Source organism: Bos javanicus, chromosome 2 (assembly GCF_032452875.1).
Source record: "Bos javanicus breed banteng chromosome 2, ARS-OSU_banteng_1.0, whole genome shotgun sequence".
NCBI lineage: Eukaryota > Metazoa > Chordata > Mammalia > Artiodactyla > Bovidae > Bos > Bos javanicus.
This window is the reverse complement of record NC_083869.1, coordinates 25,523,975-25,549,334: the sequence shown is the minus strand read 5'-3', so window position 1 is coordinate 25,549,334 and position 25,360 is coordinate 25,523,975. Positions and strand designations below refer to the sequence as shown.

General features: G+C 40.7%; 1 long non-coding RNA gene across 2 annotated transcripts; it reads left to right on the top strand.

Annotated features, from left to right (window-relative positions):
* Nucleotides 1–270: 270 nt before the first annotated feature.
* LOC133258805 (uncharacterized) lies at nt 271–25,360 on the top strand. 2 transcript variants are annotated; one of them, XR_009740161.1, is made up of 3 exons: nt 271–971; nt 23,853–23,907; nt 24,009–25,360. It is a non-coding gene; the product is annotated as an uncharacterized LOC133258805 (long non-coding RNA). The 2 variants fall into 2 exon arrangements; XR_009740160.1 differs by lacking the exon at nt 271–971 and adding an exon at nt 21,660–22,584.

The window sequence follows — 25,360 nt, the reverse complement described above, 5'->3', positions numbered from 1 at the left end:
CTGCAAACAGGGACTGTTTTACTTCTTTTACAGTTTGAATTCTATTTCTTTTACATTGATTAGTGTGACTAGAATTTCAATACTATGTTGAATAAAAATGGTAAGAGTCGACATTCCTGTCTTGTTCCTGATCATATGGGAGATGCTTTCAGCTTTTCACCATTGAGTTGATATTATCTTTGGGTTTTTCATATATGGCCTTTATTATGCTGAGGAAGGTTTCTCCTTCCCCCTTTCTTGAGAGTTTTTATCATAAATGAATGTGAAATGTAGTCAAGAGTTCTTTCTGTATCTATTCCCAACAATTTTTTTTTAAAGTTGGGATAAAGTTGCTTGATGATGTTGTACTGGTTTCTGTTATACAATGAAATGAATCAGCTATATGTATACGTATATCCCCTTCCTCGTGGGCCACCCTTCAAAGCCCCTCCATCCCACTGATCTAGGTCATGACAGGCCATTGAGCTGAGCTCCCTTTGCCATAGCAGTTCACACTAGCTGTTTATTTCACCAATGGTACTGTATGTCAATCCCAGTCTTTGAGTTCACCCCACCCTCCTTCCCAGCCTCATGTCCAAATATCCATTGTCTAGGTCTGCATTGCTATCCCTGCCTTGGAAATAAGTTTATCTGTGCCATTTTTTTAGAATCCACACATATGTGTGATATATATTTGTCTTTATCTTTTTGAGTTACTTTACTATGTATACCAGACTCTAGGTCCTTCCACATCTCTGCATATGACCTAGTTTCATTCCTCCTCGCGTGTATGCTAAATCGCTTCTCTCATGTCCAACTCTTTGTGACCCTATGAACTGTATCCCACCAGGGTCCTCAGTCCATGGGATTCTTTAGGCAAGAATACTGAAATGGATTGCAATGCCCTCCTCCAGGGGATCTTCCCGACCCAGGGATTGAATCCGCATCTCATGCATCTTCTACATTGACAGGTTCTTTAGCACTGGTGCTGGGTGAGTAATATATCATTTTTTATATATGTACCACATGTTTTTCATGCCTTTGCCTGTCAATGGACATTTAGGTTGCTTCCATCCTGGCTGTTGTAAATACTGCTACAGTGACCTTTGTGGGTGCTTGTGTCTTTTTGAATCATGATTTTCTCAGGTTATATATGCAGTAGTTGGATTGCTGGGTCATATGATAGTTGTATTTTCTGTTTTCAAAGGAACGTCTATACTGTTCTCCACAGTGGCTGTCGCAATTTTTATTCCCACCCACTGTTCAAGAGGGTTCACTTTTCTCCTGCTTTTATTATTGGTAAGCTTTTTGATACTGGCCATTCTGACTAGTGTAAGGTGATAATTGTAATAGATTTGATTTGCATTTTATGTAGTAATTAGTAATGCTGAGCATCTTTTCATGTGTTTTTTGGCCATCTGTACTTCGTCTTTAGAGATATGTCTATATAGATCTTTTGCCCATTTTTTTGGATTGGATTGTTTGATTTTTTTGAATACTGAGTTTCATGAACTGTTTGAATATTTTGGAAATTAATCCCTTGTCAGTCATTTCGGTTGCAAATATTTTCTTCTATTCTGAGCCTTGTCTTTTTATCTTGTTTATGGTTTCATTTGCTATGCAAAATGAGGTGGATTCAAAAAGATATTGCTGCAGTTCATGGAATAGTGTTCTGACTATGTTTTCCTCCAGGAGTTTTATAGTATCTAGCATTATATTTAGGTCTTTGGTCCATTTCAACTTTACTTTTGTGTAAGGTGTTTCTTAGTTTTCTATTTTTGTTGTTTTATATGCAACTGTCCAGTCTTCTGAGCACCACTTCTTGTAGAGACTATCTTTTCTACATTGTATATTCTTGCTTCCTTTGTTGTAGTTAATTGATCTTAGGGGTGTGAGTTTATCTCTGGGTTTTCTGTCCTGTCACATTTGATCTATATGTCTATTTTTGTGTGAGTTCCATACTGTTGGATTACTGTAGCTTTGTATTAGTTTAATGCCATGGATTCCTCCAGCTCCATTTTTTTTCTCAGGAGTGCTTTGTCTATTTGGTGTCTTTTGTGTTTCCATACAATTTATAAAGTTTTTGTTTTCTGTGAAAAATGCCATTGATAATTCAATAAGAATTGCATTGAATATGTAGATTGCGTTGAGTAGTATATTCATTTTGATAACATTGATTCTTCCAATCCATGAACTTGATCTGTCTTTCCATCTGTTTGTATCATCAAATTCTTTCATCAGTGTCTTAAAGTTTTCAGAGTATAGGTCTTTTTGCCACCTTAAGTATGTAGGTTTATTCCTAAGTATTTTATTCTTTTTGCTGCAATGGTCAATGAATTATTTCCTTTATTTCTTCCTTTTGATCATTCGTTATTAGTGTATAGATGTTTCATTATTAGTATATAGATGTGTAACAGGTTTCTGTGTGTTACTTTTCTCTCCTGTAACTTTACCAAATTTATTGATGAACTCTAGTGGTTTTCAGGCTTCCCTGGTGGCTCAGTCATAAAGAATCTGTCTGCAATGCAGGAGACCCTAGTTTGATCCATGGGTTGGGTAGATCCTTCAGAGAAGGGCAGGGTAGATCCCCCAGAGATGGGTCAGGAAGATCCCCTGGAGAAGGGAATGCTACCCACTGCAGTATTCTAGGCTGGAGAATTCCATGGACAGAGGAGCCTGACAGGCTACATACAGTCCATGAGGTCGAGAAACACACACTGCCCATCAGTGGCTTTCTGGTATCATCTTTAGAATTTTCTAACATCCTAGTCATATATAGTATAATATATATCGCCATCCTGTAGTCTCCTGTCATCTGCAAACAGTGACAGTTTTACTTTTCCAATGTGAATTCCTTTATTTCTTTTTCTTTGATTATTGTGGCTAGGACTTCCAAGACTATGTTGAATGAAAGTGGTAAGAGTATGCATTCTTGTCTTCTTCCTTGAGAGGAAATGCTTTCAACCTTTTTGCTGTTGAATATGATGTTAGCTGTGGCCTGTCACGTATGGCCTCTATTGTATTGAGGAAGGTTCCCTCTTTGCCTCTTTCTCTAGAGTTTTTATCATAAATGCATGTCATATCATCAGTCACTCTTTCTGTATCTAGTGAGATGATTATATTTTAAATTGGGGTATAGTTGCTTTCCAGTGTTGTACTGATTTCTGTTGTACAACAAAATGAATCAACCATTTGTATATTTATTTATACATCCCCTTTCTCTTGGACCTCGTCCAACCCACCTCCATCTCACCTATCTCGGCCACCACAAAGCGCTGAGCTGAGCCCTCTCTGCTATAGCAGTTTCCCACTAGCTATCTGTTTTACACATGCTAGTGTCTGCCAGTCCCAATCTTCAGTTCATCCCACCCCAGCTCCCTCGTGTCCACATGTCATTGTGTATGTCTGCATCTACACTCCTGCCTTGAAAATAGGCTTATCTGTACCATTTTCCAGAGTCCACATATATGCATTAATATATGATGTTTGTTTTTCTATTTCTGACTTACCTCAGGATTTCTATGACAGACTCTGAGTCCATTTCTGTCTCTACAAATTTGTAGAGACATAAAAATAGAAGAAGCATAAAAATTTGTAGAAACATAAAAATACAGTTTCATTCCTTTTTATGGTTGAGTAAGATATTGTGTATATATGCCTTGTATTTTTTCATTCATCTGTCAACAGACATTTAGGTTGCTTCCACGTCCTGGCTATAACTGGAATTGTGCTGCAATGAACTGTGGGGTGCTTCTGTCTTTTTGAATTACGAGTTTCTCAGGATATATGCCCAAATGTGGGAATGCTGGGTCATATGGTAGTTCTATTTTCAGGTCTTAAAGGAACCTCTGTACTGTTTTACACAGCGGCTGTACCAATTTATGTTCCATACATTCGTGCAAGAGGGTTCCCTTTTCTCCACACCCTCTACAGCATTTATTTTTCGTAGATTTTTAATGATGTCCATTCTGACTTTGAGAGTGATACTTATTGTAATTTTGATTTGCATTTTCTTAATGATTAGTGATGTTGAGCATCTTTTCATGTGCCTCTTGGCCATCTGTGTATCTTGTTTGGAGAAATGTCCAGATCTTCCACCCATTTTTTGAGTAGGTTGTTTTTGTTTTATATTGAGATGCATTGAGCTGTTTGTATATTTTGGAAATTAATCTTTTATCCTTTTTTTATTTGCAAATATTTTCTCCCATTCTCAGGGTTGGCTTTTCATGTTGTTGATGGTATCTTTTGCTCTGCAAAAGCTTTTAAATTTAATAAGATCCCATTTGTTTATTTTTTTATTTTCATTACTCTAGTTGATGAGTGGAAAAAAAAATTATTGCTTCAGTTTATGTCAAAGAATATTCTGCCTATGTTTTCCTCTAAGAGTTTTCCAGTGTCTGGTCTTACACTTAGGTCTTTAATCCATTTTGAGTTTATTCTTGTGTATGATGTTAGGTTTTGTTCTAATTTCATTTTTTTACATGTAGCTATCCAGTTTTCCTAGCTGCTGCTGCTGCTGCTGCTAAGTCGCTTCGGTCATGTCTGACTCTGTGCAACCCCATAGACGGCAGCCCACCAGGCTCCCCCATCCCTGGGATTCTCCAGGCAAGAACACTGGAGTGGGTTGCCGTTTCCTTCTCCAATGCATGAAAGTGAAAAGCTCAGTCAGTCCAAGTTTTCCCAGCACCGCTTATTAAATAAACCGTCGTTTCTCCATTGTATATTTTTGCCTTCTTTGTCAAAGATAAGGTGACTATAGGCGTGTGGGTTTATCTCTGGGATTTATATTCTGTACCAATGATGTTTTTGTACCAATACCATACTGTCTTGATCACTTTAGCTTTGTTGTACAGTTTGAAGCCAGAGAGCCTAATTCTTCCAGCTTCATCTTTCTTCCTCAAGGTTTCTTTTGCTATTCAGGGTTTTTGTGTTTCTATACACATTATAAATAAATTTTGTTCTAATTTTGTAAAGACTGCATTGATAATTTGATAGGAATTACATTGAATATGTAGATTGCTTTGGATAGTATAGTCATTTTCCCAGTGTTGATTCTTTCAGTCTAAGAACATGATATCTCTTCTGTTTGCATCATCATTGATTTCTTTCATCAGTGTTTTATAATTTTCTGAGTACAGGTCCTTTCCCTTCTTAGATGGGTTTATTCTTAAGTTATTTTATTATTTTTCTTTTTTGGCTATGGCATATGGGATTGTTTCCTTAATTTCTCTTTCTGATCTTTTATTTTTAGTGTATAGGAATGCAAGAGATTTCTGTACATTAATTCTGTACCCTTCAACTTTACCAAATGCATTGATTATCTCTGGTAGTTTTCTGATGACATCTTTAAAATTTTCTATGTATAGTATCATGTCTTCTGCAAACAGTGACAGTTTCACTTCTCTATTTCCAATTCGGATTCCTTCTATTTCTTTGATTGCTATCTCTAGGACTTCCAAGATGATGTTGAATAAAAGTGGCAAGATTGGACATTTGTCTTGTTCCTGATCCTAGACCCCACAGAGACTGAGCCAGACCTGCCTTTGAGTGTTAGAGTATCTCCTGTGGAGGTACAGGTCAGCAGTGGCCTGCCGCTGGGTCTCTGGGTACAGCAGACCTGGGTATGGCATAAGCCCTCTTGGAGGAGGTCACCATTAACCCCACCATAGAGCCTACAGAACTTACACAGGATTTGGGAAACAGACTCTTAGAGGGCACAAAGAGAATCTTGTGCACACCAGGACCCAGGAGAAAGGAGCAGTGACCCTACAAGAGCCTGACCCAGACTTGCCATGAGTGTCCAGGAGTCTCCAGTGGAGGCATGGGTCGGCGGTGGCCTGCTGCAGGGTCTGGGGCACTGAGTGAAGCAGTGCATGCATGGGACCTTTTGAAAGGAGGTCACCATTATCTTAATTACTTACACCATATTTTGGCCTCAGGTCAAACAACAGGAAGGGAGTAGAGCCCTGCCCATCAACAGAAAATTGGATTAAAGATTTACTGAGCATGGCCCCGCCCATCAGAACAAGACCCAGTTTCCCCCTCAGTCAGTCTCTCCCATCAGAATCTTCCATAAGCCTCTTATCCTTATCCATCAGAGGGCAGACAGACTGAAAACCACAGTCACAGAAAACTAATCAAACTGATCACATGGATCACAGCCTTGTCTAACTCAATGAAACTGTGAGCCATCCCATGTAGGGCCACCCAAGATGGATGGGTTATGGTGGAGAGTTCTGACAAAACGTGGTCCACTGGAGAAGGGCATGGCAAACCACTTCAGTATTCTTGCCTTGAGAGCCCCATGAACAGTATGAAAAGGCAAAAAGATAAGACACTAAAAGATGAACTCCCCAGGTTGGTAGGTGCACAATATGCTGGTATGTTCTCCAATATGGCAAACAGTGGAGAAATAACTCCAGAAATAATAGAGACAGAGCCAAAGCAAAACAACACCCAGTTGTGGATGTGACAGGTGATGGAAGTAAAGTCCGATGCTGCTGACCTGTACCTCCTAACCTGGAATGTTAGGTCCATGAATCAAGGTAAATTACAAGTGGTCAAACAGGAGATGGCAAGAGTGAACATCGACATTTTAGGAATCAATGAACTAAAATGGACTGGACTGAGTGAATTTAACTCAGATGACCATTGTATCTACTACTGTGGGCAAGAATCCCTTAGAAGAAATGGAGTAGCCCTCATAGTCAACAAGAGAGTCTGAAATGCAGTACTTGACTGCAATCTCAAAAATGACAGAATGATCTCTGTTTGTTTCCAAGGCAAACCATTCAGTATCACAGTAATCAAAGTCTATGCCCCAATCAGTAATGCTGAAGAAGCTGAAGTTGAATGGTTTTATGAAGACTTACAAGAACTTCTAGAGCTAACTGAAAAAAGATGTCCTTTTCATTTAGGGGACTGGAATGCAAAAGTAGGAAGTCAAGAGATACCTGGAGTAACAGGCAAGTTTGGCCTTGGAGTACAAAATGAAGCAGGGCAAGGGCTAACAGAGTTTTGCCAGGAGAACGCACTGGTTACAGCAAACACCCTCTTCCAACAATGCAAGAGAAGACTCTACACATGGACATCACCAGATGGGTCAATACCGAAATCAGACTGATTGTATTCTTTGTAGCCAAAGATGGAAAAGCTCTATACAGTCAGCAAAAATAAGACCAGGAGCTGACTGTGGCTCAGATCATCAACTCCTTATTGCCAAATTCAGACTTAAATTGAAGAAAGTAAGGAAAACCACTAGACCATTCAGGTATGACCTAAATCAAATCCCTTATGATTGTACAGTGGAAGTGACAAATAGATTCAAGGGATTAGATCTGATAGAGTGCCTGAAGAACTATGGACGGAGGTTCGTGACATTGTACAGGAGGCAGTGATCAAGACCAGCCCCAAGGAAAAGAAATGCAGAAAGGCAAAATGGCTGTCTGAGGAAGCCTTACAAATAGCTGAGAAAAGAAGAGACGCTAAAGGCAAAGGAGAAAAGGAAAAATATACCCATTTGAATGCTGAGTTTCAAAGAATAGCAAGGAGAGATTAGAAAGCCTTCCTCAGTGATCAGTGCAAAGAAATAGAGGAATACAATAGAATGGGACAGACTAGAGATCTCTTCAAGAAAATTAGAGATACCAAGGGAAAGTTTCATGCAAAGATGGGCACAATAAAGGACGGAAATGGTATGGACCTAACAGAAGCAGAAGATAAGAAGAGGAGGTGGAAAGAATACACAAGAAGAACTATACAAAAAAGATCTTCATGACCCAGACAACCACGATGATGTGATCACTTACCTAGATTGAAGGCGGGAGGAGAAGGCGACGACAGAGGATGAGATAATTGGATGTCATCACTGACTCAATGGACATGAGTTTAAGTAAGCTCCAGGAGTTGTTGATGGACAGGGAAGCCTGGCATGCTGCAGTCCATGAGGTCACAAAGAGTTGAACATGACTGAGCAACTGAACTGAATTGATCTGAGAAGAAATACTTTCACTTTTCATTTTTGAGTATGATATTATCTGTGGGTTTGTCATATGTGGCCTTTGTTATGTTTAGGAAGCTTCCTTCTTTGCCCAGTTTCTGGAGTTTTTTTTTTTTTTTAATTATGTTTTTCAGTCACCCAGTCGTGTCAGACTCTCTGCGCCCCTATGGACTGCAGCATGCCAGGCCTCCCTGTCCCTTACCATCTTCCAGAGTTTGCCCAAGTTCATGTCCATTGCATAGATCATGCCATCCAGCCATCTCACCCTGTGATGCCCTCTTCTCTTCTGCCCTCAGTCTTGCCCAGTGTCAGGTACTTTTCCAATGAGTCACTGTTTGCCTCAGGTGACCAAAATACTGGAACTTCAGCTTCAGCATCAGTCCTTCCATTGAGTATTCATGGTTGATTTCCTTTAACACTGACTGGTTTAATCTTGCTGTCCTAGGGACTCTCAGGAGTCTTCTCCAGCACCACAGTTCAAAGGCATCAAAACTTTGGCGCTCTGCTTTCTTTATGGTCCAGGTCTCACAACCATACGTGACCACTGGAAGGACCATAACCTTGACTCTGTGGACCTTTGTCGGCAGAGTGATGTCTCTCCTTTTCAACACACACTCTATGTTTGTCATAGCTTTCCTGCCGAGAAGCAATCATCTTCTGAGTTCATGGCTGCAGTCATCATCTTCAGTGATATTAGAGCCCATGAAGAGGAAATCTTTCACCACTTCCAACTTTTCCCCTTCTACTTGCCATGAAGTAATGGGACCAGATGCCATGATCTTATTTTTTTTTTTTAAGTTTTAGTTTTAAGCTGGCTTTTTCACTCTCCTTCTTCACCCTCATCAAGAGGTTCTTTAGTTCCTCTTCACTTTCTGCCATTAGAGTGGTGTCATCCACATATCTAAGGTTGTTGATGTTTCTCCCACCTGTTTTGAGTCCAGCTTGTAACTCATCTAGCCCTGCATTTCTCATGATGTGCTTAGCATATAGGTTAAATAAACAGAGTGACAACAGACAGCCCTGTCGTTCTCCTTTCTCAATCCTGTACCAATGAGTTGTTCCATGCAAGGTTCTAACTGTTGCTTCTTGACCTGAATACAGCTTTCTCCGGAGACAGGTTAAGATTGTCTGGTATTCCCATCTCTTTTAAGAGCTTTCCACAGTTTGTTATGATCCATAAAGTCAAAGGCTTTAGTGTAGTTGATGAAACAGAAGTAGATGTTTTTCTGGATTTCCCATGCTTTCTCTATGATCCAGCGAATGCTGGCAATTTGATCTCTGGCTCCTCTTCCTTTTCTAAACCCAGCTTGGATATCTGGAAGTTCTTGGTTCGCATAATGCTGAAGCCTAGCATGCATGATTGTAAGCATGACCTGACTAGCATAGGAGATGCCTGCAGTTGTCCGATGGTTTGAACATTCTTTAGTGCTGTCCTCCTTGGGAATTGGGATGAGGATTGACCTTTTCCAGTCCTGTGGCTACTGCTGAGTCTTCCATATTTGCTGACATGTTGAAAGCAACACTCTGATAACATCATCTTTTAGGGTTTTGACTAGCTCTGCTGGAATTCCACTGCATCCCCCAGCTGTGTCCACAGCAGTGCTTCCTGTGGCCCACTTCACACTCCACAATGTCTGGCTCTGGGTGACTGACCACACCATCATAGTTATCTGGTTAATTAAGATCTTTTTTTGTACAGTTTTTGTATTATTTCCATCTCTTCTGAATCTCTTCTGCTTCCACCAGGTCTCTACCATAATTTCTGTCTTTTATTCTGCCCATCTTTGGGTGAAGTATTCCCTTGATATTTCCAGTTTTCCTGAAGAGATCTTTAGTCTTTCCCCTTCTGTTGTATTCCTCTATTTTATGCGTTGTTCATTGAAGAAAGCCTTCCTGTCTCTCCTTATTATTCTTTGGAAATCTCTGTTTAGTTGGATGTGCCTTTCCCTTTCTTCCTTCCTTTTTGCTTCTCTTCTTTCTTCAGCTATTCGTAAAGCCTCCCCTCAGATAACCACTTTGCCTTCTTCCTCTTCTTTCTTTGGGATGGTTTTGTTTGCTGCCTTCTGTACCGTATTATGGACCTCTGTCCATAGTTCTTAAGGCACACTGTTTACTAGATCTAATCCCTTGTATCTATTCATCACCTTCATTGTATATTCATCAGTTCAGTTCAGTTGCTCAGTCGTGTCCAACGTGCAACCCCATGGGCTTTAACCCTCCAGGCCTCCCTGTCATCACCAACTCCTGGAGTTTAGTCAAACTCATGTCCATTGAGTCAGTGATGCCATCCAACCATCTCATCCTCTGTCGTCCTCTTCTCCTCCTGCCTTCAACCTTTTCCAGCATCAGGGTCTTTTCCAGTGAGTCAACTCTTCACATCAGGTGGCCAAAGTATTGGAGTTTCAGATTCAGCATCAGTCCTTCCAGTGAATATTCAGGACTGATTTCCTTTAGGATGGACTGGTTGGATCTCCTTGCAGTCCAAGGGACTCTCAAGAGTCTTCTCCAACACCACAGTTCAGAAGCATCAATTCTTTGGTGCTCAGCTTTCTTTATAGTCCAACTGTCACATCCATACATGACCACTGGAAAAACCATAGCTTTGACTAGATGGACCTTTGTTGGCAAAGTAATGTCTCTGCTTTTTAATATGCTGTCTAGGTTGGTCATAGCTTTTCTTCCTTCCACGGAGCAAGCATCTTTTTATTTCATGGTGGCTGCAGTCACCATCTGCAGTGATTTTGGAGCCCCCCAAAATAAAGTCTGTCACTGTTTGCATTGTTTCCCCATCTATTTGCCATGAAGTGATAGGACCAGATGCCATGATCTTAGTTTTCTGAATGTTGAGTTTTAAGCCAACTTTTTCACTCTCCTCTTTTACTTTCATCAAGAGGCTCTTTAGTTGTTCGCTTTCTGAGATAAATGTAGTGTCATCTGCATATCTGAGGTTATTGATATTTCTCCTGACAATCTTGATTCCAGCTTGTGCTTCATCCAGCCTGGCATTTCTCATGATGTACTCTGCATATAAGGAAAATAAGCAGGGTGACAATATACAGCCTTGACGTACTCCTTTCCCAATTTGGAACCAGTCTGTTTTTCCATGCCCAGTTCTAACTGTTACTTCTTGACCTGCACACAGATTTCTCAGGAGGCAGGTAAGATGATCTGATGTTCCCATCTCTTTAAGATTTTTCCACAGTTTGTTGTGATTCACACAGTCAAAGGCTTTGGCATAGTCAATAAAGCAGAAATAGATGTTTTTCTGAAACTCTTTTGCTTTTTCGATGATCCAGCAGATGTTGGCAATTTGATCTCTAGTTCCTCTGCCTTTTCTAAATCCAGCTTGAACATCTGGAAGTTCATGGTTCACATACTGTCGAAGCCTGGCATGGAGAATTTTGAGCATTACTTTACTAGCATGTGAGATGAGTGCAATTGTGCGGTAGTTTGAGCATTCTTTGGCATTGCCTTTCTTTGGGACTGGAATGGAAACTGGCATTTTCAAGTCCTGTGGCCACTGCTGAGTTTCCCAAATTGGCTGTCATATTGAGTGCAGCACTTTCACAGCATCATCTTTTAGGATTTGAAATAGCTCAACTGCAATCCCATCATGTCCACTAACTTTTGTTTGTAGTGATGCTTCCTAGGGCCCACTTGACTTTGGATCCCAGGATGTCTGGCTCTAGGTGAGTAATCACACCTTCATGATTATCTGGGTCATGAAGATCTTTTCTGCATAGTTCTTCTGTGTATTCTTGCCATCTCTTCTGCTTCTGTTACCATTTCTTTCCTTTATTGTGTCCATCTTTGCATGAAATAGGGGATTTGATTTAAGTTCTACCTGGCTGGGCTAGTGGTTTTCCCTGTTTTCTTTAGTTTAAGCCTGAATTTTGCTATGAGAAGCTGATGATCTGAGCCACAGTCAGCTCCAGTCTTGTTTTTGCTCACTGTATACAGCTTCTTTAATTTGATTTCGGTATTGATCATTTGGGGATGTCCATGTGTGAAGTCATCTCTTGTGTTGTTGAAAAAGGGTGTTTGCTATGACCAGAGCATTCTCTTGGCAAAATTCAGTTAGCCTTTGCCTTGCTTCATTTTGTACTCCAAGGCCAATCCTGCCTGTTGCTCCAAGAATCTTTTTACTTCCTACCTTTGTATTCCAATCCCCAATGATGAATAGAACGTAATTTTTTTTTTTTTTTTTTTTGGTGTGTGTTCTAGGAGGTCTTCTAGGTCTTCTGATCAACTTCAGCCTCTTCAGCATTGGTGGTAGGGGCATAGACCTGAATTACTATCATGTTGAATGACTTGCATTGAGTCATTCTCAAACGAACTGAGATCATTCTGTCATTTTTGAGGTTGCCCCCAAGTACTGCATTCCAGACTCTTTTGTTGATTATGATGGGTACTCCATTTATTCTATGGGAATCTTTACCCACGTAGTAGATACAATGGTCATCTGAATTACTTTGCCCATTCCCATTCATTTAGTTCACAGATTCCTGAGATGTCAACATTTATTCTTACCATCTTCTGCTTGACCACATCTAATTTACCTTGATTCATGGACCTCACGGAGAAGGCAATGGCACCCCACTCCAGTACTCTTGCCTGGAAAATCCCATGGATGGGGGAGCCTGGCAGGCTGCAGTCCATGGGGTCGCTAGAGTCGGACATGACTGAGTGACTTCACTTCACTTTTCACTTTCATGCATTGGAGAAGGAAATGGCAACCCACTCCAGTGTTCTTGCCTGGAGAATCCCAGGGACGGGGAAGCCTGGTGGGCTGCCATCTATGGGGTTGCACAGAGTCGGACATGACTGAAGTGACTTAGCAGCAGCAGCATGGACCTCACGTTCCGGGTTCCTGTGCAGTACTGTTCTTTGCAGCATTGGAAATCACGTTCATCACCAGACACATCCACAACTGAGCGTTGTTTTCACTTTGGCCCAGCCACTTCATTCTTTCTGGGGCTGTTAGTAGTTGCCCTCCACTCTTCCCGAGTGCAATACTGGATACCTTCCGACCTGGGGGACTTGTCTTTTGCTGTCACCTTTTATGTCTTTTTGTACAGTTCATGAGCTCCTTGGCAAGTATACTGGGGTGGTCTGCCTTCCCTCCTCCACTGGATTGCGTTTTGTCAGAACTTTCCAGTATGACCTGTCCATTCTGGGTGGCCCTACATGGTATGGCTCATAGCTTCACTGAGTTATGCACATCACTTTGCCATGACAAGGCAGTAATCCATGAAGGGTTTTGTTTTTTTTTAATCTTCAGTTCAGTTCAGTCGCTCAGTCGTGTCCGACTCTTTGCAACCCCATGAATCGCAGCACGCCAGGCCTCCCTGTCCATCACCATCTCCCGGAGTTCACCCAGACTCACGTCCATCGAGTCGGTGATGCCATCCAGCCATCTCATCCTCTGTCGTCCCCTTCTCCTCCTGCCCCCAATCCCTCCCAGCATCAGAGTCTTTTCCAATGACTCAACTCTTCACATGAGGTGGCCAAAGTATTGGAGTTTCAGCTTTAGCATCATTCCTTCCAAAGAAATCCCAGGGCTGATCTCCTTTAGAATGGACTGGTTGGATTTCCTTGCAGTCCAAGGAACTCTCAAGAGTCTTCTCCAACACCACAGTTCAAAAGCATCAATTCTTCGGTGCTCAGCCTTCTTCACAGTCCAACTGTCACATCCATACATGACCACAAGAAAAACCATAGCCTTGACTAGATGAACCTTTGTTGGCAAAGTAATGTTTCTGCTTTTCAATATGCTATCTAGGTTGGTCATAACTTTCCTTCCAAGGAGTAAGTGTCTTTTAATTTCATGGCTGCAGTCATCATCTGCAGTGATTTTGGAGCCCCCCAAAATAAATTCTGACACTGTTTCCACTGTTTCTCCATCTATTTCCCATGAAGTGATGGGACCAGATGCCATGATCTTAGCTTTCTTCCTCTGCTTCTCTTCCATTCATCTCCAGCTTCTTGGGGTGTGGGGGTGGGGTTCATTTTGCAGGATCCTCAAAACTTTTGCAACAGTATCATGTTTTGTAGCCTGTCTCGTCTTTCCCATTAAATTGTTGTCCTCCAACAGAAAGTTCGATAAAGTAAAGATAGTACTGGAAATGGGTAAAAGTACCTGAGGGGATAAGCACTTCCTCTCATGTTGTAACTGTAGGTGGACTGCATCCAAGAGTAAGGGTTGACAGGCTTACCCATTGGCTTTCCCCCCGAGTTTCATGCACAGTGCACGCAGCTCTACAGTAGGGGTTACGCTTTCTTACAGTGAACTGGACCTTGCTCACACTAAATCTTATACTCAGGCTGAATCTGGTTGAAACGGGCTAACTCATTCACAAGACACATTGGTGCTTTCTCTTTGGGGTGTGCCAGGTTAGAAGGAACTGTCTGTTGTCCCAAGCTTGTCCCCTGGCTGGTGGTCCCGGGTGGCAAAGTGATGGTGAGGGGAAAGAGGGAGAAGGAAGGGATGGTGGGTGGGAAGCAGAGTGTCCTCAGAGGAGACCAGCGCCACCAGGCCTGGGATCAGAGGAAGGTGCAGTCAAGCCAGATGTGGCCACTGCCGGCACAACACCGAAGCTATGAAAGTCTTAAAGTCAGTTTCAATTTCTGTATTTGTGATTGGTTTGTTCATATTTTCTCTCTCTTCCTGGTTCAGTCTTAGAAGATCATATCGTTCTAAGAATTTATCCATTCCTTCTAGGTTGTCCATTTTATTGGCATATAGTTGCTTGTAGTAGTCTCTCATGATCCTTTGTATTTCTGTGTGTCAGTTGTAACTTCCCCTTTTTCGTTCCTAATACTACTGATTTGAGCCCTCTCCCTTTTTTTTTTCTTGAATCTGGCTAAAGGTTTATCAATTTTATTTTTTCTAGGAGCCTGTGTTTAGTTTCATTGATCCTTTCTATTGTTTTCTTCATCTCAGTTTGATTTATTTCTGCTCTGATCATCATGATGTCTTTCCTTCTACTGACTTCAGGTTTTGTTTGTTGTTCTTTCTCTAGGTTGCTTTAGGTGTAAGGTTAGGTTGGTTGGTTGAGGTTTTTCTTGTTTCCTGAAGTAAGGCTGCGGGCAGCGGCCTGGCCGTTCTGCCTCTCCCCTCCAGCCACCCCTTCCTCCTCTGTCCTGCCCTCCTCATTGCTTCAGTCACCCACGGCCACTGGCTGGGAGATGAGCTCGGGGCTGCAGCCATTTCCTTCTAACATGGCACACCCCAAAGAGAAAGCCTCAATGTCTTGTGAATGAGTTATCCCACTTCAGCAGAATTCAACCTGAGCATGAGCTTATAGCAATAGAAGTTTATGGCAGTCTATAAACTTCCATCTTAGAACTGCTTTTGCTGTATCCCATAGATTTTAGATTGTTATATTTTCATTTGTCTCAAGGCATTTTTTAAATTCCCTCTTTGATTTCTTCAATGATCTATTGATTGTTCAATACCATATTGTTGGCCTTCACATGTTTTTCTTTCACAGTTTTTTTTTTTTTTCTTGTAGTTGATGTCTAATGTCATAGCATTGTGGTTGGAGAAGCTGGTTATTTTGGTGTCAGTTTTCTTAAATTTACCCAGGTTTACTTTGTGGCCCAGCCCTGGAGAATGTTCCATGTGCACTTGAGAAGAATGTATATTCTGCCACTTTCAGATGGAATGTTTTGTAAATATCAATTAAGTCCATGATGTTTTTTATGTCATTTAAGGCTTGTATTTCCTTACTGGTTTTCTGTCTGGATGATCTGTCCATTGATGTTAGTGGGGTGGTATCAGTTCAGTTCAGTCGCTCAGTCATGTCCGACTCTTTGTGACCCCATGAATTGCAGCACGCCAGGCCTCCCTGTCCATTACCAATCAATAAACTGGAAAATTCTGAAAAAGAGGTGGGGTGGTATAGTCTGCCATTGTTATTATGTTACTCTTGATTTCCCCTTCTACGGCTGCCAACATTTGCCTTATATATTGAAATGCTCCTTTGTCAGGTGCAAATTCAGTAACAATTGTTATATCTTCTTAGATTGATCCCTTGATCATTATGTATTGTCCTTTATCTCTTTTAACAGTCTTATTTTAAACTCTATTTTGTCTGATATGAGTATTCCTACTCCAGCTTTCTTTTGATTTCCATTTGCATGGAATATCTTTTTCCATCCCTTCACTTTCAGTCTATATGTGTCCCTAGATCTGAAGTGAGTCTCTTATACACAACATATATACGGGTCTTGTTTTTGTATCCATTCAGTCAGTCTGGGTCTTTTGGTTGGAACATTTAATCCATTTACATTTAAGGTAATTATCAACATGTATGTCCTTCAGTTCAGTTCAATTCAGTTCAGTCACTCAGTCATGTCGGACTCTTTGCGACCCCATGAATCACAGCATGCCAGGCCTCCCTGCCCATCACCAACTCCCGGAGATCACTCAAAGTCACCTCCATTGAGTCGGTGATGCCATCCAGCCATCTCATCCTCTGTCGTCCCCTTCTCCTCCTGCCCCCAATCCCTCCCAGCATCAGAGTCTTTTCCAATGAGTCAGCTCTTCGCATGAGGTGGCCAAAGTACTAGAGTTTCAGCTTTAGCATCATTCCTTCCGAAAAACACCCAGGGCTGATCTCCTTTAGGATGGACTGGTTGGATCTCCTTGCAGTCCAAGGGACTCTCAAGAGTCTTCTTCAACACCACAGTTCAAAAACATCAATTCTTTGGCGCTCAGCTTTCTACACAGTCCAACTCTCACATCCATACATGACCACTGGAAAAACCATAGCCTTGACTAGATGGACCTTTGTTGGCAAAGTAATATCTCTGCTTTTCAATACGCTATCTAGGTTGGTCATAATTTTTCTTCCAAGGAGTAAGCGTCTTTTAATTTCATGGCTGCAGTCACCATCTGCAGTGATTTTGGAGCCCCCAAAATAAAATCTGACACTGTTTCCACTGTTTCCCCATCTATTTCCCATGAAGTGATGGGACCAGATGCCCTGATCTTCATTTTCTGAATGTTGAGCTTTAACACAGCCTTTTCACTTTCCTCTTTCACTTTCATCAAGAGGCTTTTTAGTTCCTCTTCACTTTCTGCCATAAGGGTGGTGTGTCCTTATTGTTTTCTTAATTATTTGGATTTGTTTTTATAGGTCTTTCCCCTTCACTTCCTCTTTTGTTTTCTTCTCTTGTGATATCATGACTATCTTTAGTGTTGTGTTTGGATTGCTTTTTCTTTTTTGTGTATCTATTACAGATTTTTGGTTTACATGATGTTTTAATATAGCAGTCTATGTATATACAAGTTTTTTTAAAGTTGCTGGTCTCTTATTTCAAATGCATATGCAATATCCGGCATTTGTATTCTCCTCCCCTCACAGTTGCTGGTTTTGATATTGTATTTGTGTATGCTGATGATTTCCTAGCTTTACTGTATGTTTTATCTTTACTGGTACGCTTTCCCATTAGTAATTTTCTTTGTCTCTAGTTGTGTTCTTTTCCATCCGAGAAGTTCCTTTAGCATTTGTTGTAAAGCTGGTTTGGTAGTGCTAAATTCTCTTTAACTTTTACTTTTTTGTATAACTTTTCATCTCTATGTTGAATCTGAATGAAACCTTACGAGGTAGTGTATTCTTGGTTGGTTTCTTTTTTTCATCACTTTAAATATATTATGCCACTCTCTTCTGGCCTGCAGCATTTCTGCTGAAAAAATGAGCTGATAAACTTACGGGAATTCCTTTGTATGTTGTTTGTTTCTTTTCCTTTGTTGCCTTTAATATTTTATCTTTGTCTTTAATTTTTGTTAATTTGATTGTCTTAGTGTGTTCCTCCTTGGGCTTATCCTGCATGGGACTCTGCACTTCCTGGACTTGAGTGTCCCCTTTCTCATGTTAGGGATGTTTTTTGCTATTATCTCTTCAAATAATTTCTCAGGCCCTTTCTCTCTCTCTCCTCCTTTTGGGACCCCTATAATGTGAATGTCAGTGCATTTAATATTCCAGAGGTCTCTTAGGCTGTCCTCACTTCTTTTCGTTCTTTTTTCTTTATTCTGTTCTCCAGCAGTGATTTCCATCAGTCTGTCTTTCAGCTCACTTATTCATTCATCTGTCTCAATTATTCTGCCATCAATTCATTCTAGTGTATTTTTCAGGTCAGTTATGGTATGGTTTAGCTCTGTTTGTTTTTTAAGGTTCTAGCTCTTCATTAAACATTTCTTGTATCCTCTCAGTCTGTGCCACCATTCTTTTTCCAAAATCTTAGATTACCTTTACTGTCATTACTCTGAATTCTTTCTCAGATAGATTGCCTGTCTCCACTTCATTTAGTTGTTGTTCTGGGATTTTATCTTGTTCCTTCATCTGACACGTATTTCTCTGCTGTCTCATTTTGTCTAATTATCTGTATTTGTGGTCTTCATTCCTCAGGTTGCAGGATTGTAACTCTTCGGGTTCTGGTGTCACCTCCATAGTGTGTGAGATTGGTCTTGTGCACACTTTCTGGTGGGAGAGACTGGTGCCTGCCCACTGGTGGGTGAAGCTGGATCTTAACCCTCTGGTAGGCAGAGCCATGTCAAAGAGTGTCTTTAAAGGTAGTTTTTGGCTCAGGGAAACTTCAGGCTGTGAAGAGATACACCATGTCCAAGGTAAGAGAAACCAAAGTGAGATGGTAGGTGTTTCAAGAGGGCATCAGAGGGCAGACACACTGAAACCATAATCACAGAAAACTAGCCAATCTGATCACATGGACCACAGCCTTGTCTGACTCAATGAAACTAAGCCATGCTTTGTGGGGCCACCCAAGACAGACGGGTCATGGTGGAGAGGTCTGACAGAATGTGGTCCACTGGAGAAGGGAATGGCAAATCACTTCAGTATTCTTGCTTTGAGAACCCTATGAACAGTATGAAAAGGCAAAATGATAGGATACTGAAAGAGGAACTCCCCAGGTTGATAGGTGCCCAATATGCTACACGAGGTCAGTGAAGAAATAACTCCAGAAAGAATGAAGGGATGGAGCCAAAGCAAAAACAATACCCAGTTGTGGATGTGACTGGTGATAGAAGCAAGGTCCAATGCTGTAAAGACCAATATTGCATAGGAACCTGGAATGTCAGGTCCATGAATCAAGGCAAATTGCAAGTGGTCAAACAGGAACTGGCAAGAGTGAACATCAACATTCTAGGAATCAGCGAACTAAAATGGCCTGGAATGGGTGAATTTAACTCGGATGACCATTATCTACTACTGTGGGCAGGAATCCCTTACAAGAAATGGAGTGGCCATCATGGTCAACAAAGGAGTCTGAAATGCAGTACTTGGATGCAATCTCAAAAACGACAGAATGATCTCTGTTCATTTCCAAGGCAAACCATTCAATATCATGGTGATCTAAGCCTATGCCCCAACCAGTAATGCTGAAGAAGCTGAACAGTTTATGAAGACCTACAAGACCTTTTAGAACTAACACCCAAAAAAGATGTCCTTTTCATTATAGGGGACTGGAATGCAAAAGTAGGAAGTCAAGAAACACCTGGAGTAACAGGCAAATTTGGCCTTGGAATATGGAATGAAGTAGGGCAAAGGCTAATAGAGTTTTGCTAAGAGAACGCACTGGTCATAGCAAACACCCTCTTCCAACAACACAAGAGAAGACTCTACACATGGGCATCACCAGATGGTCAACTCAACACTGAAATCAGACTGATTATATTCTTTGCAGCCAAAGATGGAGAAGCTCTATACAGTCAGCAAAAACAAGACTGGGAGCTGACTGTGGCTCAGATCATGAGCTCCTTATTGCCAAATTCAGACTTAAATTGAAGAAAGTAGGGAAAACCACTAGACCATTCAGGTATGACCTAAATCAAATCCCTTATGATTATATAGTGGAAGTGAGAAATAGATTTAAGGGACTAGATCTGATAGAGTGCCTGATGAACTACGGACGGAGGTTCATGACATTGTACAGGAGACAGGGATCAAGACCATCCCCATGGAAAAGAAATGCAAAAAAGCAAAATGGCTGTCTGAGGAGGAGTTACAATAGCTGTGAAAAGAATAGAAGTGAAAAGCAAAGGAGAAAAGGAAAGATATTCCCATTTGAATGCTGAGTTCCAAAGAATAGCAAGGATAGATTAGGAAGCCTTCCTCAGCGATCAATGCAAATAGAGGAAAACAACAGAATGGGAAAGACTAGAGATCTTTTCAAGAAAGTTAAAGATACCAAGGAAACATTTCATGCAAAGATGGGCTTGATAAAGGACAGAAATGGTATGGACCTAACAGAAGCAGAAGAGATTTAGAAGAGGTGACAAGAATACACAGAACTGTACAAAAAAGATCTTCATGACCCAGATAATCACGATGTTGTGATCACTCACCTAGAGCCAGACATCCTGGAATATGAAGTCAAGTGGGCCTTAGTAAGCATCACTACGAACAAAGCTAGTGGATGTGATGGAATTCCAGTTGAGGTATTTCAAACCCTGAAAGATGATGCTGTGAAAGTGCTGCACTCAATATGTCAGGAAATTTGGAAAACTCAGCAGTGGCCACAGGACTGGAAAAGGTCGGTTTTCATTTCAATGCCAAAGAATACTCAAACTACTGCACAATTGCACTCGTCTCACATGCTAGTAATGCTCAAAATTCTCCAAGCCAGGCTTCAGCAAACGTGAACCATGAACTTCCAGATGTTCAAGCTGGATTTAGAAAAGGCAGAGGAACCAGAGATCAAATTGCCAACATCTGCTGGATCATCGAAAAAGCAAGAGAGTTCCAGAAAAATATCTATTTCTGCTTTATTGACTATGCCAAAGCCTTTGTGTGGATCACAATAAACTGTGGAAAATTCTGAAAGAGATGGGAATACCAGACCACCTGACCTGCCTCTTGAGAAACCTATATGCAGGTCAGGAAGCAACAGAACTGCACATGGAAAAACAGACTGCTTCCAAATAGGAAAAGGAGTACATCAAGGGTGTGTATTGTCACCCTGCTTATTTAACTTATATGCAGAGTACATCATCAGAAATGCTGGGCTGGAAGAAGCACAAGCTGGAATCAAGATTGCCGGGAGAAATATCAGTAACCTCAGATAAGCAGATGACACCACCCTTATGGCAGAAAGTGAAGGGGACCTAAAAAGCCTCTTGATGAGAGTCAAAGAGGAGAGTGAAAAAGTTGGCTTAAAGCTCAACATTCAGAAAACGAAGATCATGGCATCTGGTCCCATCACTTCATGGGAAATAGATGGGGAAACAGTGTAAACAGTGGCTGACTTTATTTTTCTGGGCTCCAAAATCAGTGCAGATGGTGACTGCAGCATGAAATTAAAAGACGCTTACTCTTTGGAAAGAAAGTTATGACCAACCTAGACAGCGTATTAAAAAGCAGAGATATTACTTTGCCAACAAAGGTCCATCTAGTCAAGGCTATGGTTTTTCCAGTGGTCATGTATGGATGTGAGAGTTGGACTGTGAAGAAAGCTTAGCGCTGAAGAATTAATGCTTTTGAACTATGGTGTTGAAGACTCTTGAGAGTCCCTTGGACTGCAAGGAGATCCAACCAGTCCATCCTAAAGGAGACCAGTCCTTAGACCATACTGATGCAGAGGCTGAAACTCCAGTACTTTTCGCCACCTCATGCGAAGAGTTGTCTTATTGGAAAAGACCCTGATGCTCGGAGGGTTTGGGGGCAGGAGGAGAAGGGGACGACAGAGGATGAGATGGCTGGATGGCATCACTGACTCGATGGACGTGAGTCTTAGTGAACTCTGGGAGTTGGTGATGGACAGGGAGGCCTGGTGTGCTGCAATTCATGGGGTCGCAGAGTTGGACACTGAGGGACTGAACTGGACTGAACTTCAGGCAGCCTGTCTGCTGGTGGGTGGGGCTGTGTTCCTATTCTGTTGGTTGTTTGGCCTGAGGTGTGTCCCAGCACTGGTGCCTGCAGGCTGTTGGGTGGGGCTAGGTCTTGGTTATGCCAATGGATATTCCAAGGCAACCACCAGTGTCTTTGCCTCCACAGTGATCCACAGCTAACCCTCACCTCCCCAGAAGACCCTCCAAGACCCGCAGGTATGTCTGGCTCCATCTCCTATCAAATGACTACTTTGCCCTGAGACCTAGTGCACATGAAAACTTGTGTGCACCTCCAAGAGTGGAGTCTCTGTTGCCTCTAGTCTTGTGGAGCTCCTTTGAAGGCCAGCTCAAGCCAACTGGCCTTCATAGCGAAATGCTTTGGGGGCTTCTCCTCCTCCTGATGTTAGACCGCCAGGCTGGGGAGCCTGATGTGGGAGTTCGTTTTGGGAATTCTTGTGGGAGATCCTCTGCAATATAATTATTTTCCAGTTTGTGGGTTGCCCACCTGGCAGATACATTATTTGGTTATATCAGAACAGTGCCCCTCCTACCATCTTGTTGTGGCTTCTTTGTGTTGTAGAATAACTTTTTTTTTTTTTTTTGTAGATTCAAGTCTATTTTTGTTGATGATTGTTCAGCAGTTAGTTGATTCTGGTGTTTTGTAAAAGGAGGCGAGCTCAAATCCTTCTACTCCACCACTTTGTCTCCAGCTCCTGAATCACTGCACATTCTGGAAATCAACAATGCTAATCTCGTAAGCCCATCTAGAAGTACCTTCAATCATTTTTATTCATTTGGTTAATACTGTGTATTATATTGCATGCAGATGATTTATTCCTTGCATTCCTGAAGTAAATCCCACTTAGTCAAGGTGTATGATTATTTAATGAGTTGTTGAATTAGGTTGGCTAATATTTTGTTGAAGATTTTCATATTTTATGTACATTAGGGATGTTTGCTTGTAATTATTTTTTGTGTCATCATCTGGTTTTGTCATGGGGGTAAGGTTAGCCTTGTAAAAGGAATTTGAAAATATTCTCTCCTGTTCTTTTTGAAAGAGTTTGAGAAAGATTGGTATCATTTCAATATTCAGTAGAATTCACCAGTGAAGTCATCTGTTCCCTTTCATTAGGTTTTTGATACTGACTCAGTCTTCTTACTAGTAATTGGTATGTTCAGATTTCCTATTCATTCGATTCAATCTTGGCCAGTTTTATGTTACTAGGAATTTATCCTTTTCTCTAGGTTGTCAAATTTTTTGGTGTATAATTGTTCATAGCAGTCTCTTATGATCCTTTGTGTTTCTGTGGCATCAGTTTTAACACCAGTTTTTCACTTCTGATTTAGAGTCCTCTTTTTTGTTGGTGAGTCTAGCCAGAAGTTTGTCAATTTTATCGTTTTAAAGAACCGGCTCTTAGTTTCATGTTTTCTTGTCTGTTTTATTTCTGATGATTTCATAATTTCCTGTCTTCTCCTAACTTTGGTTTGTTTTGTTCTTTTTCTTGAAGGTAAAGTTGTGTTTGAAATTTTGAGGTCCTTGTGGTATGAAGTTAGGATTTGAAATTTTTCTTGTTTATTGAGGTGTAGGCATTTATCACCACGAGCCCCTCTTAGAACAGCTTTTGATGCATCTCTTTAAGTTTTGCTGTGTTGCATTTTTGTTTTTATTTGCTCAAGATATTTTTAAAACTTACTTTGACTCATTTTTGTTTTTCAGTAGTATCTTATTTAATCTGCACATATTTGTGGATTTTTTTTGGTTTTCTTCTTATAATTGATTTCTAGTTTAAAGCCATTGTGGTTGGAAAAGATGCCTGTTACAATTTCAGTCTTACATTTATTAAGACTTGTTTTGTGACCTAATATGATCTGTCCTGGAGAACGTTGGATGTACAACTTGAAGAATGTGTATTTTGTTGCTTTTGGATGGAATGTTCTGTATACAGTTGATCCTTGAACAACATGGGTTTGACCTGTGTGGGGCACTTATAGATTTTTTTTTTTTTTCAATTGTATCTGTAGAACATTGTGCGCAAGATGTACTGAAGTGGATAGCCTGTCTTTACATAGACATAAGGTGAGTGGTATTTATTATGAAACCAACGTGTTAGTTTTCTCTCTGCTTTATAACTTTGCATTCAAAGAATTATATTATTATACAGTCTACCTCTCTTGCAGAGTAGGAAATAGCAACCCATTCCAGTATTCTTGCCTAGAGACTCCCGTGGACAGAGGAGCCTGGTGGGAGTCGCACAGAGTTGGACAAAGCTGAAGTGCCTTAGCATGCATGCATACATTGGAGAAGGAATTGCCAACCCACTCCATTCTTCTTGCTTGGAGAATCCCAGGGACAGAGGAGCCTGGTGGGCTGCCATCTGTGGGGTTGTACAGAGTTGGACACGACTGAAGCGACTTAGCAGCAGCAGTGGCTACCTCTCTTGTAATTGGAGAAACTGCATAACAGCCTATCATCATAGGTAAATTTTTTTTAAATGTGTAACAGTGTTTCCAATACTATGTTATGAATATGACTACTAGTTTGTGCCAAAAAATTTTCACAATGATTCATTCATAGCATATAGGCTAGTTAAGTCTTTCTATGGATTACAGACTACCAGAAAGCAATATTACTGCTTCATTACTGATACATGATTATACCTGTAAATAAATGTTTTCTTCATTTTTGATGTCTACTGTTGATAATACATGTAATATCTACAGTGTTATACAAAAGACAATATTGATCTAGGTACTGACAGATGATTTGTCTTGTAAACTTGTGTTGACAAATACAGTAGTAAATGTATATATTTTCTCTTTCTTAACATTTCTATAGCTTTATTTTAGGAATACAGTATATAATTAACATACAAAATGTCTTGATCGATTATTATCAGCAAGGTTTTGTCAATACAAGGCTATTAGTAGTTTTGGAGGAGTCAGAAGTTTTGGTGAATTTGACTGCATGAGGGGGATGCTGCCCTGGCCAGTGTTTTTCAGATCTACTAAGTTCATCTGGCCTAACATGTTATTTAAGGCTGATGTTATTCCTTATTTTCTGTCTAGATGATTTACCTATTCATGAAGGTGGATATTAAAATTCCCTGTTATTGTATTACTGTTTCTCAGGTTAGGTCTGCTAATACTTGCTTTATATACTTAGGTGCTTCTATGTTGGCTATATAAATATTTACAAACATTGTATCTTATTGGGTTGATCCTTTTATTATTACATAGTAACAACCTTGTCTCTTACCACAGCCTTTGTCTTAAAACTCTATTTTGTCTGATACAAGTATAGCTACTCCAGCTTCTTTTTGTTTCCACTTGCATGAGTATCTGTTTTCAGCCCTTCACTTTGAGATGTGTGTCCTTACATCTGAAGTCTCCTGTAGGCAGCATATATTCAGCCACTCTGCATCGTTTGATTGGTAAGCTTAGTCCATTTTCATTAAAAGTAATTGATAGGTATGTAATTATTGCTAATTTTTTTCTATTTGGTAGTTCTTCTCTTCGTGACTTTTATATAG